Source organism: Mobula birostris, chromosome 23 (genome assembly GCF_030028105.1).
Source record: "Mobula birostris isolate sMobBir1 chromosome 23, sMobBir1.hap1, whole genome shotgun sequence".
In the NCBI taxonomy this organism is placed as follows: domain Eukaryota; kingdom Metazoa; phylum Chordata; class Chondrichthyes; order Myliobatiformes; family Myliobatidae; genus Mobula; species Mobula birostris.
This window is the reverse complement of record NC_092392.1, coordinates 29,386,082-29,399,639: the sequence shown is the minus strand read 5'-3', so window position 1 is coordinate 29,399,639 and position 13,558 is coordinate 29,386,082. Positions and strand designations below refer to the sequence as shown.

Genomic DNA, 13,558 nt, shown 5'->3' with positions numbered 1-13,558 from the left:
GTTACACTTTATTCTGCATCCTGCTATTATTTTACCTCGTTCTACCTCAGTGCACGGTGTAATGATCTGATCCGTATGAATAGTAGGCAAGACAAGCTTTTCACTGTGTATCAGTAGATGTGACAATAATAAACCAATTCCAATATTAACTCTCTCCACAGGTGCTGCCTGACCTGCTGAGTGATTCCAGCATTTTCTGTTTTCAGTACCCAAACCAAAGGGTCCATTTGATCCCATTACATACTAGGGTCAAATAAGGCTGTGGCATTTTATCAACCCAATTCTTAACTCCTTCAAGCTCTAATGTTCAAAGTAAAATTTATTATGAGTATATACATGTCACCACATACAACCCTGAGATTCTTTATTCTGCATGCGTACTTAGCTCCCTGCAAGTAAACTACAGGTTGGCTTACAGTGAAAATACTGCTGATCCCTGTGTAGTCACAGGCTGAGCCATGTTTCATCGCTGATTATGTCTTCACAGCAAGAGGATTCAACTTAAAATAAGCAGAGAGACCAAACTCTTCTACCAATATTTCTCGGAACAGTGTTCCTCAATAAACAGAATATTCTGATTGGTTGCATCACTGTCTAGTGTGGAGATGCCAGTGCACAGGGTCAAGAGAGGCTGAGAGGGTTGTAGACTGAGCCAACTCGTGAACACAACATTTCCCACCATTGAGGGCATTTTCAAAACATAGAACAGTAAAGCACGGGAACAGGCCCACGATGCTGTGTCAAATCAATTCAATTAGTAATCTAACGGCCAACTAAACTAATGCTTTCTGCCTACACAATGTCCATTCCCTGCACATTCAGGTGCCTATCCAAACATCTCAAACACCCGTTATTGTGTCTGCCTCTCCCACCCGTTATTGTATCTGCCTCTCTACCACCACCTTTCTCCCCAATTATCATTCCCAAAGGGGGAAGAAAACTCCCCTGTATGAAGGATAAACTACATTGTCTATAGAGTCTAGGGTTACAGCTACAGTCTTATCCTGATGGTCAGGGCTTTTCAATATAAAAAGAAAATGTCAAAAACAGCACCTGTGGAAAAGAGAAAAAGAATTAAAGCTTCATGATCAAAGACTCTTCTGTCAGATTTGGAAACACAGATAACCACAGTAGTCTATATAGAGAACCATGGTGGGAAGAATGAATATGCCAAAGTGAATAGGTGAGATAGGGTAACACCAGGGTTATTGAGGAGATGAGAAGACCAGGTGAGTGTGTTATTAGGGGCAGTTAGAAGATAACTGAGCATCCATTAAGTGTTGCTAAGAGGAGCGGTGTGGGACGTCCCCAGGTCAGATTGTACAACAGAGAGACAAACCGAGACTCCAGATACTCCAGGTGTGGTCTCACCAAGGCCTTGTACTGCAGTTGTACAAGGCCTTGGTGAGACCACACCTGGAGTATTGTGTGCAGATTTGGTCCCCTAATCTGAGGAAAGACATTCTTGCCATAGAGGGAGTACAAAGAAGGTTCATCAGATTGGTTCCTAGGATGGCAGGACTTTCATATGAAGAAAGACTGGATCGACTAGGCTTATACTCACTGGAATTTGGAAGATTGAGGGGGGATCTTATTGAAACATATAAAATTCTAAAGGGATTGGACAGGCTAGATGCAGGAAGATTGTTCCCGATGTTGGGGAAGTCCAGAACGAGGGGTCACAGTTTAAGGATAAAGGGGAAGCCTTTTAGGACTGAGATGAGGAAAAACTTCTTCACACAGAGAGTGGTGAATCTCTGGAATTCTCTGCCACAGGAAACAGTTGAGGCCAGTTCACTGGCTATATTTAAGAGGGAATTAGATATGGCCCTTGTGACTAAAGGGATCAGGGGGTTATGGAGAGAAAACAGGTACAGGGTTCTGAGTTGGATGATCAGCCACGATCATAACTGAATGGCGATGCTGGCTTGAAGGGCCGAATGGCCTACTACTGCACCTATTTTCTATGTTTCTATGAGACGATATAAACAGCAGAACTGACCGGCAGTGTCCGATGTCCCCAGGTCAGATCGTATAACAGAGAGACAAACCAAGAGGATATAAACAGAACTGACCAGCGGTGTGGGACGTCCCCAGGTCAGATCGTACAACAGAGAGACAAACCGAGACGATGTGAACAGCAGAACTGACCAGCGGTGTGGGACGTCCCTAGGTCAGATTACACAAGAGAGATAAACCAAGACGATATGACGATATAAACAGCAGAAATGGCCAGTCTGAATCAGACAGACAAAATCAGTCGGACAAAACCAATTGCAGAGTTCTGAAGGCAGCCCAATCCACCACATAAACCAGGGGTTCCCAATCGCTTCTATGCCATGGACCATTACCATTAACTGAGGGCTCTGTGGGCCCCAGGTTGGGAACCCTTACATAAGCCAACCTCTCCTCCATCGACACTTGACCAGACCTCTCATACGTTAAAGATGAACCCTGATCTCGCAGTCTACCTTGTTGTAGTCCCTGCACTGCACTTTCTCAGTAGAGCTATATTCTGCATTGTTTTTACTATATTGATGTAATTACACATGGAATGATGTCTGGATGACAAGTAAAACAAAAGCTTTTCACTGTATCTCGGTACACATAACAAACCAATACCTCTACAGTTCCCCTATCCTCTGATGTTGTCTCATCTACTGAGTATTTCCAGAATGTCAATCTTACTTCAGATTTACAGCTTCTGTAGTACATTTTATTTCAATCAGTGCATCTAAGATTTGGAAGATTGTGGATAGTAACTGCCTCTATTTCCTTTAATAACGCAGAAGGCGTGTTTGCTTGTTTTGAATGTGCTGTGTATATTTTGAAACTTGGCCCCAGAGCAACACTGTTTAGTTCCACTCTATTCATGCGTGGTTGAGTGATAATTAAACTTGATTTGATTTTGATCAGCACTGAGGGATTTACCCAAACAGCTACTCTTCATCAATTCCTCAGCTCCCTGGTTTTATATTTATTTAGAGATACAGCACAGTAACCAGTTCTTCCGGCCCAACAAGCCTGCACCGCCCGATTATACCCACGTGACCCGGTAACCTACTAACCCTATGTCTTTGTTATGTAGGAGGAAACTGGAGCACCCAGAGGAAATCCACAGGGAGAACATACAAACTCCTTACAGACAGCACTGGGAATTGGACACAGGGTTGCTGGTACACTAACTGCTAGGTTATTGTGCTGCACTATATCATCCTTCAGTGAGACTCTGGCAGCACCTTTTCTGTCTGTAAAGGCTGATTACCAATTTCCTTTTGATGTACTGATGTACCAATCGCTGAACAGACTCTGCAGCCATGGCCTGCAACCATCGGCGTCACCTCAGTGCTGAACTGGCCCCGTGACTCGGCCTGCAGCTGTCGAGCTCCCTGGCTTCACTAGCCTCGTGACTACAGCCTGCAGTCATCGAGCTCCTGGACTGCATCACTTGCCTCAGCAGCGAACTGGCTCTGTGACTATGGCCTACAGCTATCGGGCTCCTGCTTTTTACAATGAACATAGAACATTAGAGCACAGTACAGGCCCTTCGGTCCACAATATTGTTCTGACCTTTTAGTCTAATCCAAGATCAATCTAGCCCTTCCCTCCCACATAATCCTCCATTATTCTTTCATCCACGTGCCTATCTAAGAGTCTCTCAAATCTCCCTAATGTATCTGCCTTTACCACCAGCCCTGGCACACAACCACTACACTCAGTGTAAAAAATCCTAGCTCTGACATCCCTCCTATACTTCCCTCCAATCACCTTAAAATTATACCCCCGGTATTGGCATTTCCATCCGCGGATACAAATCTCCAGCTGTTCACTCTTATCATCTCGCACACCTCTATCGTCACCTCTCACCCTCCTTTACTCCAAAGAGACAGAAAAAACACTTGCTCACCGTTAATGAGGGCATGGCTGAGCTCCTGAATGAATTCAAAGTTTAACGCACATTTACTATCAAAGTACGTAATACTACCTTGAGATTCATCTTCTTTCATGCAGTCACAAAACTCTAACCAGAGTTTTACAGAGCCGGAACATTACCTCACGGCTCCTTGGACTCAAGCCCAGACTAATGAAGGCCAACACACTGTACTCTTTCTCAATCACCTATCAACTTGCACGGCGACTTTGAGAGATCTGTGGACATGGACCCCAAGATCCCTCTGTTCCTCCACATGCTAAGAATCCTGCCATTAACCCTGTACTCTGCCTTCAAATTCGACTTTCCGATGTGAATCCCTTCACACTTTTAATTCAGATTTCTGCGCGTTTGATGTACAGTGCAGCACATGCTTCTACTGCCATCTACTGGCAAAGATGGTTATAACAGAGAGTTCTTGTGCCATTTTGTCCCAGTCATCTTCAGTGAGTTACAACTGTTCAGAATATACTGGAGTCACACAGCAGGGAGGAAGCCTTACTTGCCCATGCCTATTTGAGCTAGTCCCATTTAGATTATCGCTCTGAAAATAGACTTTCTGGATGTACTAACCCTAACCTAGATATATGTGCACTGTAGCAATTTTATGCATTACACTGTACTGCTGCCATAAAAAAAACAAACTTCATGACATATGTGAGTGATGATAAACCTGATTCTGATATGGGTCTCTGTTGTCGACTGAGAGTGGGAAGGGGGTACAGAGAGGGGAATCATGGTTGGGTAAAGGGGAAGGGAGAGGGGGAGGGAGCGGGAAGCACCAGAGACATTCTATAATGATCAATAAACTAATTGTTTGGAATCAAATGACCTTGCCTGGTGTCTCAGGGATGGATGTGCCTGCATCCACGCCACCCCCTGCCGTTGGCACTCCCTCTCTGCCACCTGTCCCACACCCCTCCCGTGGCGCTCCACCCTTGCCATTCCTGAAATAATTTGCTCCCGCCAGATTTACAAACTTGCTCTCCATTCCACGTTGACAAATACAGTACAGCCGTGGTCATAGAAAAGTACAGCACAGAAACAGGCCCTTTGGCCCATCTAGTCCATGTCAAACCATTCAAACTGCCTACTCCCATTGATCTGCATCAAGATCAGAGTCCTCCATACCCCTACCATTCATGTATCTAACCAAATTTTTCTTAAACATTGAAATCAAACTTGCATGCACAACTTGTGCTGGCAGCTCGTTCCACTCTCTCACCACCCTCTGAGTGAAGAAGTTTCCCATGTTCCCCCTTTACCCATGACCTCTGGTTGTAGTCTCACCTAACCTCAGTGGAAAAAGCCTGCTTGCATTAACCCTATCTATACCCCTCATAATCCTGTATACCTCTATCAAATGTCCTCTCAATCGTCTATGTTCTAAAGAATACAATTCTAACCTATTTAACCTTTCCTTATAACTCAGGTCCTTCTCTGCACTCTTTCAACCTTGTTTACATCTTTCCTAGAGATAGGTGACCAAAGCTGCCACAATATTACGTCGAATAAGACACTGGTGAGGTCTAATTTAGAGTATTGTGGCAGCCTTGGTCACCTATCTACAGGAAAGATGTAAACAAGGTTGAAAGAGTGCAGAGAAGGACCTGAATTATAAGGAAAGGTTAAATAGGTTAGAACTGTATTTTGGCCTACAGGCTTTCTTTACGACCCTATCTACCTGTAATGCTACTTTCAACGAATTATGGACCTGTATTCCCAGATCCCTTTATTCCACCACGCTCCTCAGTGCCCTACTGTTCACTGTAAGACCTAACCTGGTTGGTCCTACTGAAGCAAAAACACACACTTATCTGCATTAAATTCCACCTGCCATTTTTCAGCCCATTTTTCCAGCTGATGCAGATCCCTCCCCAAGCCATGGTAGCCTTCTTCACTGTCCACTACACCCCCAATCTTGGTATCATCTGCAAATTTGCTGATCCAGTTAACCACATTATCATCCAGACCATTGATATAGATTGACAAACAACAGACCCAGCACTGATCTTGCAGCAGTCCACTAGTAACAGGCCTCCCATCAGAGAGGCAACTATCTACTACCACTCCCTGGTTTCTCCCACAAAGCCAATGTCTAATCCAATTTACTACCTCATCCTGAATACCGAGCAACTGAGCCTTCTTGACCAACTTCCCTTGTAGGACCTTGTCAAATGCCTTGCTAAAGCCCATGTAGACAACATCCACTGCCTTGCCTTCATCAACTTTCTTGGTATCTTCCTCAAAAAAACTCTATAAGATTGGTTAGACACAACCTACCACGCACGAAGCCATGTTAACTACCCTTAACCAAACACTCATATATCCACTCTCTTAGATTACCTTCCAATAACTTTCCCACTACTGACATCAGGCTCACCAGCCTATAATTTCTTGGCTTATTTTTAGCACTTTTCTTAAACGGCGGAACATCAGATATCCTTCAATCCTCTAGAACCTCACCTGTCGCTAAGGATGAGTTAAATATCAGAATCAGGTTTAATATCACTGGCATACGCCCTGAAATTTGTTAACTTAGCGACAGTGGTACAATGCAGTACATGATAATACAGAAAAAACAAAAAAGTATATATATGTATACAAAATAGTTAAATTAAAAATAGTGCAAAAACAGAAATAATAGAAGTGAGGTAGTGTTTATGGGTTCCATGTCCATTTAGTAATCAGATGGCAGAGGGGAAGAAACTCTTTGCCAAGGGCTCTGCAATTTCTGTACTTGCCTCACATAGGGTCCGAGGGAACAGGCCCTGGGGATTTAACCACCCTAATTTGCCTCAAGACAGCAAACACCTCCTCCTCTGTAATCTGTATAGTGTCCATGAGATCGAAGCTGCTTTGCCTTATTTCTATAGACTCTGTGTCCGTCTACTGAGTAAATACAGATGCAAAGCATAATCCATTGAGGTTCTTCCCCGTCTCTTTTGGCTCCATGCATGGGTTACTGTTTTGATCTACTAGGGGGGGGGAGGGAGGGGGGTGAAATAAAGAGATAGTAAGTTGATGGGTTAAAGATTAAAGGGCTGAAAAGGTTGAGTCTGATAAGGAGGGTGGAAGACCTTTGAGAAAAGGGAAGGGGGAGGAGCACTGGAGGTGGGGTGATGGGCACATAAGGAAAAAGGTGTGAGAGAGAGAGAAACTGGAATAGGGGATGGCGAAGGGAAGGGAAGGTACCGGAAGTTTGAGAAATCAATATTCATGCCACCAGGTTCGAGGCTACCCAGATGGAATATAAGGCGTTTCTCCTCCAACCTGAGCGTGGTCTCATCGCGGCAGTAGAGGAGGCCATGGGCTGACATGTTGGAATGGGAAGTAGAATTACAGTGGGTGGCCACCGGGAGATTCTGCTTTTCCTGGCAGATGGAGTGTAGGTGCTCAGTGAAGTGGTCTCTCAATCTACATTGGGTCTCATCGATATACAGGAGGCCACACTGGGAGCACCAGATACCATAGATGACCCCAACAGACTCATAGGTGAAGTGGTGCCTCACCTGGAAGGACTGTTTGGGACCCTGAATGGTAGTGAGGGAGTGAGGGAGATCAATGGTGAGTGGACAAGGGAATCCTTTAGGGAGTGTTCCCTGCAGAAAGTGGGGAGAGGGAAAGATGTGCTTGGTGGTGGGATCCCATTGGAAATGGCAGAAGTTACAGAGAATTATGTGCTTGACATGGAGGATAATGGGGCGGTACACGAGGACAAGAGAAACCCTAACTCTGGTGTGGCAGTGGCAGAATAAGGTGAGGGCAACATGTACAAACCTTTTGTGTGGGAGGAGCTGAAGAAGAAATTTTTTGAGAGTGAGGACAAGTTCTGCCAGACAGAGGAGAGCGGTGGTGGAAGGGAACTGGTTAGGTCTGTAGTCAAGAAAGAAGCAGAGAGCTGTAAGACCCTCCTGATGGGGGCTGGAGGTATATAGAGACTGGACATCTATTGTGAAAATGAGACAATTGGGGCCAGGGATCTTGAAGTATCATTGAAAAGAGCGTGTGAAGTGTCACAGATGTAAGTAGGAAGGGACTGAACCAGGAGGATAAAACAGAGTCGAGGCATGCAGATGCAAGTTCGGTGGGCCAGGAACAAGCAGAAACAGGTCTACTTAGATGGTCAGGTTTATGGATCTTGAGTAGGAGGTAGAAACAGGAAGTGTGGGGTAGGGGAACTATGATGTTGGTGGCAGTGGATGAGGCTGGTGATGGTGTGGGAGACAATGGCCTGGTGTTCCTCAGTACGGTCCTGTTCGAGGGGTAAGAGGGGGTGTCTGAGAGTTGTTACCTGGCCTCAGCAAGCTGGAGGTCAGTCCACCAGACTACTACAGCACCCTCCTCCCCATCTTTATCTGCAGGTTTGATAGTGAGGTTAGGATTAGTGCAGAGAGAGTGGAGAGGAGCCATTCGGAAGGTGGGAGGGTTGAATTGGAGAGGGTAACGGTAAAGTCAAGACAGTTGATGGCTTATTGGCAGTTGACACTGAAAAGATCCAGAGCAGGCAGAAGACCAGAGTGGGTGTCCAGGAAGAGGAAGAGGGCTGAAGGCAGGAGAAGAGGTCATCAGTGCAGGCTGGAGAGTCCTTACTAAAGAAGGAGGCACAGAGAGAGAGGCAGCAGAAGAGGAGGTCAGCATCATGGCGGGTGTGGAACTCTGAGCTGTGGGCACAGGGGGAACAAAGGTAAGGCACTTACTGAGGGCAGAATGTTTTGCCTCAGAGAGGGGAAGGACAGAGGGAATTGTAAAGACCTGGCGCAGATGAGAGCTAGGATCAGATACCTTTTTCCATATTTATTTTGAAACTAATGGCATTATGAACACAAATGCAAAGTTCCCCCACACAAACCGCTGTCACCTCCCCTGTCTCATTCCATAATAGCAGATCAAGTATAGCACACTACCTCGCTGGGACTTCTACGTACTGATTAAGGAAACTTTCCTGAACACATTTGACGAACTCTGTCCCATCTAGTCCTTTTACAGTATGGGAGTCCCAGTCAATATGTGGAAAGTTAAAATCACCTACTATAACAACCTTATGTTTCTTACAACAGTCTGTGACTGTTGGGCGGGCTGCAACGTAGCTCTTTTAATGTGGTCATAACTTTCTTATTCCTCAGTTCCACCCATAAAGCCTCATTAGACGAGTTTTCCGCTCTGTCCTGACTGAGCACTGCCATAACATTTTCCCTGACTAGTAACACCACCCCCCACCTCTGTCATGTCTAAAACAATGGAATCCCGGAATACTGAGCTGCCAGTCCTGCCCTTCCTACAACTAAGTCTCACTAATGGCTACAGTATCATAATTCCAGGTGTTGATCCATGCCCTGAGCACAACTGTCTTTTCTATGATACTTCTTGCGTTGAAATATATGCAGCTCAGGACATGAGTCGCACCATACTCAACCTTTTGATTCCTGACTTTGTTTGAGATCTTAAGAACATCTTTCTCCACAGCCTCTCCATGATCTGTCCTGGCACTCTGGTTCCCATCCCCCACCCCCACATGTGCAGCACCAGCAGATGTTCTAGTAGAGCTGCAAACCATCTCTTCTGTACAGGTTTCACCTTCCCTGGAGGCCAGCCTAATGATCCAAAAATCTGATGCCCTCCCTCCCACACCAACTCCTTAGCCACATGTTAAACTGGCTCAGGTAGCAATCCTGAGATCACAAGTCTAGAGGTCCTGCCCTTTAACTTAGCACCTAACTCTCTGAACTCACTTTGCAAAACCTCATCACTTGTCCTACCAACATCATTGGTACCTACATGGCGGCTCACCCTCCCACTTCAGAATGCTGAGGATTTAATCTGAGATGTCCCGGACTCTGGCATTTGTGAGGCAACATACCATCTGGGAATCTCCTTCCTGTTCCCCTAAGTAATGAATCCTCTATCATCACAGCTCGCCTCTTCTTCCCCCTTCCTTTCGGAGTCACAGTCAGACTGAGTGCTTGAGACCTGACCTGTTGTTGAGGGGGATGGCCACAGGGGTACTCTGCACAAGTTGATTAACCCCTTCCCCTTTCTGTCACCCAGTTTCCTGGGTCCTGCACCTTGGATGTAACTTCCTCTAAATATCCTACCTATCATCCCTTCAGCCTCCCAAATGATCCAGAGTCTATCCAGCTCCAGCTCCAGCTCCTTAACATGGGTTGTTAGAAGCTGCAGCTGGATGCATCATCAGGGTCTCCCTGCCTTCCTACATCTCACAAGAGGAGCAGTCAATTATCCTGCCTTCTATTCCTTCTGTTTTAATTGAGCAAATAGAAAGAAAGAAAAGCAATAAATAAACTGTGGGGGGGGGGGTCTTGTGGACGATTGGCGGGTGGGTGATCTGTTAATTTTTTGTGTGCGGGAGGGTTGAGGGTTTCAATGTTACTGTCACTGTTCTTTTCTGTAAGTGAGAGAGTGGGGGGACTGATATTTTCACTTTTTTTCTTCTGCGGGTGAGGGGATCGAGACTGTTACTGTCGCTGTTCTTTTCTGTGGCGTGGGGGGATTTGGGGGTCTACGAGTTTTCTTTTCTTTTTCATGCTGGGTGGGAGTTGATGTTTTTGCTTTCATCAATATCAATGGTCTTTCTGTATTTCACGGCGATCTGGAGAAGACAAATATCAGAGTTGTATTGTACATGCACACTTTGACAATAAACTGAACCTTTGAAGAGCCCTCTTCAGGTCATGCCATAGAATCTCAACTGGGTTAAGGTCTGGACTCTGACTTGGCCATTCCACAACACGGATTTTCTTTTTAAACCTTTCTGTTGTTGATTTACTCATGTTTCAGATCATTGTCTTGTTGCATCATCCAACTTCTATTAAGCTTCAGGTGACGGACCACTACCCTGACATTCTCCTGTAAAATGTCTTGATACAATTTTGAATTCATTGCTCCCTCAATGATTACAAGCTGTCCAGACCCTGAGGCAGCAAAGTAGCCCTGATACTCCTTCCACCATGCTTCACAGTTGGGATAAGGTTTTGGTGTTGGCGTACCGTGCACTTTTCCCTCCAAGCATAGTAGTGTGCATTTCTGCCAGAAACATTCAACTTTTTTCTCATCTGTCCACAGAACATTGTCCCAGAAATGTTGTGGAACACCCAGGTGGTCTTCTGCAAACTTGACACATGTAGCAGTTTTTTTTTTTCCAGAGAGCCGTGGTTTCCTCAGTGATATCCTTCCACGAACACCATTCTTGTTTGGTGTTTTTCTTAGAGTGGATACATGAACATATATGTTAGCAAATTCTAGAGATTTCTGCAGGTCCTTTGATATTACCCTGGAGTTTTTTTTCACCTCCTTCAGTATTTATTGATTGGAACACCTGACTCCAAGCCGCATCACCCCAGAGGTTCACATACTTTTTTGAACCTAGACTGTGATTGTATTGATGAGAAGTAGTACAATTATTTTTATGTTATTAGTTTAGGCAGATTGTGTTTGTCTATCATTATGACTTAGATGAAGATCAGGCTACATTTTATCAGTAATTAATGTAGAAAACCATGTAACAAAGGGCTCAGCATAGCTTAAACCCCTCCCAGAAATTATACAGGGCACTGAGATCTCTTCTGGGTTTGGTGTAATATAGGGTATCTGAATTTCTTTAGCCTCAAGATGATATATTTATATATATATATATATTTAAAGTGGAGGTTGATAGGTTCTTGGTTAGTAATGGGGTAAAAGGTTACAGGGAGAAAGCAGGAGGTTGGGACTGAGAGGAATAATAGATCAGCCATAATGAAATGGCAAAGCAGACTTAATGGGCTGAATGGCATAATTCTGCTCCTATGTCCTCTAGTCTTAACCTTTCCCATCCATGAATCTGTCCAAATATCTTTTAAAACATTGTAATTGTTCTTGCCTCTACCCTTCCTCGGGCAGCTTATATAGAGGCTAGCAGAACGCTTTACAGTACCAGCGACTCCAGTTCAATTCTTGCTGCTGTCTGTAAGGAGTTTGTATGATCTCCTCGTGACCACGTGCTCCGGTTTCCTCCACACTCCAAAGCCGTACCGGTGAGTTGGTTAATTAGTCATTGATTAGGCTGCGGTTACTTTTATACTTTATATTGTCGCCAAACAATAGATACTAGAACGCACAATCATCATAATGATATTTGATTCTGCGCTTCCTGCTCCCTGGATTACAAATTGATAGTAAAATATTAAAAATTTAAATTATAGATCATAAATAGAAAATAGAAAAATGGAAAGTAAGGTGGTGCAAAAAAAACCGAGAGGCAGGTCCGGATATTTGGAGGGTACGGCCCAGATCCAGGTCAGGATCCGTTCAGCAGTCTTATTACAGTTGGAAAGAAGCTGTTCCCAAATCTGGCAGTACGAGTCTTCAAGCTCCTGAGCCTTCTCCCGGAGGGAAGAGGGACGAAATAGGGTTGTTGGGTGGCGCAGCTCAAAGGGCCAATTCCCTGCTGTATCTTCAAATAAAAGATTCAAAGTACATTTATAACATTACAAAATGAACAGTTGACGTTTTAGACAGATCCTTCATCATAAGTGTCTGAAACAGTGACCGTTCATGTGTATTTATTTATTTTGAGATACAGTGGGGAATAGGCCTTTCAAGTTGTAGCACCCAGCATCCCACCAATCAGTCCCCAGCTGAGTCCTGATGAAGTGTCTCAGCCCGAGACATTGACTATCCAATAACCTCCACAGATGCTGCCTGACTTGCTGAGTTCCTCCAGCACTGTGTATCTTGTGTCTGTTGCTCAAGCTTTCCAACATCTCAGAATCTCATGACCTCATACAGCCATGTCATCTCAACCCTTGTACTCAAGCTATCTCTTATGGAAACTGTTTGCATAAATAAATACTACAAATAGCAGTAAAGGCCATTCACGATACATTACAGAACCTGCCTAATTTTACGTATCTGAAACTGTTTAGATAATTACGAGATTCTTTGGTAACAGTTACAAATTTTGTAAGCTAATTTTCCACTAAGGCTTTGCTGTGCAGTAACTACGGCCAGCCATTATGCTGATCAGAAAATACAGTGTGAAGCCACTAACATAGACCTGGTATTGTTCCAGTGTTTTCTCAGCCTCACACAAATCATCTCCCTACCAGAATCTGCAATAATGTTGGGATTCTTTAGCATTTTGGAATTAAGACCATAGATCATAAAACATAGGAGCAGAAAAGGTCATTTGGTCCATTGAGTCTGCTCTGCCATTCATCATGGTTGATCCATTTCCCTCTCAGCCCATTTCCTGCTTTCTCCTCGGATCCCTTCATGCCCTGACTAATCAAGTATCTATCAACCTCTGCCTTAAAATTACCCAATGACTGGCCTCCACAGCTGCCTGTGGTAATAAACTCCAGAGATTCACCTTTCCCTGGCTAAAGAAATTCCTCATCTCCATTCTAAAAGGATGTCCCTCTATTCCAAGACTACGTCCTCTGGTCCTAGACTCCCCCACCATAGGAAACATCCTCTTCACATCCACTCTATCAAGGCCTTTTGACATTCAATAAATTTCAACAAGGTCACCCCTCATTCTTCTGAATTCCAGTGAGTACAGGCCCAGGGCCATCAAACCCTCCTGACATGATAAGGCTTTCAATTCTGGAATCATTTTCATGAACC

At 44.5% G+C, this 13,558-nt stretch overlaps 1 protein-coding gene across 5 annotated transcripts in view; it reads right to left on the bottom strand.

The window, feature by feature from the left end:
* Positions 1-13,558, bottom strand: part of dmtf1 (cyclin D binding myb-like transcription factor 1) — a 109,894-nt gene that overhangs the window by 89,814 nt on the left and 6,522 nt on the right. The window contains exon 1 of one of the 5 annotated variants that reach the window (XM_072241743.1): positions 3,908-3,967. The exons of the other annotated variants lie outside the window; for them this stretch is intronic. The gene's annotated coding sequence lies outside the window, so the exon portion shown is untranslated. Of the gene's footprint in view, positions 1-3,907; positions 3,968-13,558 lie in introns of those variants that run through there. 5 annotated transcript variants of the gene reach the window in all.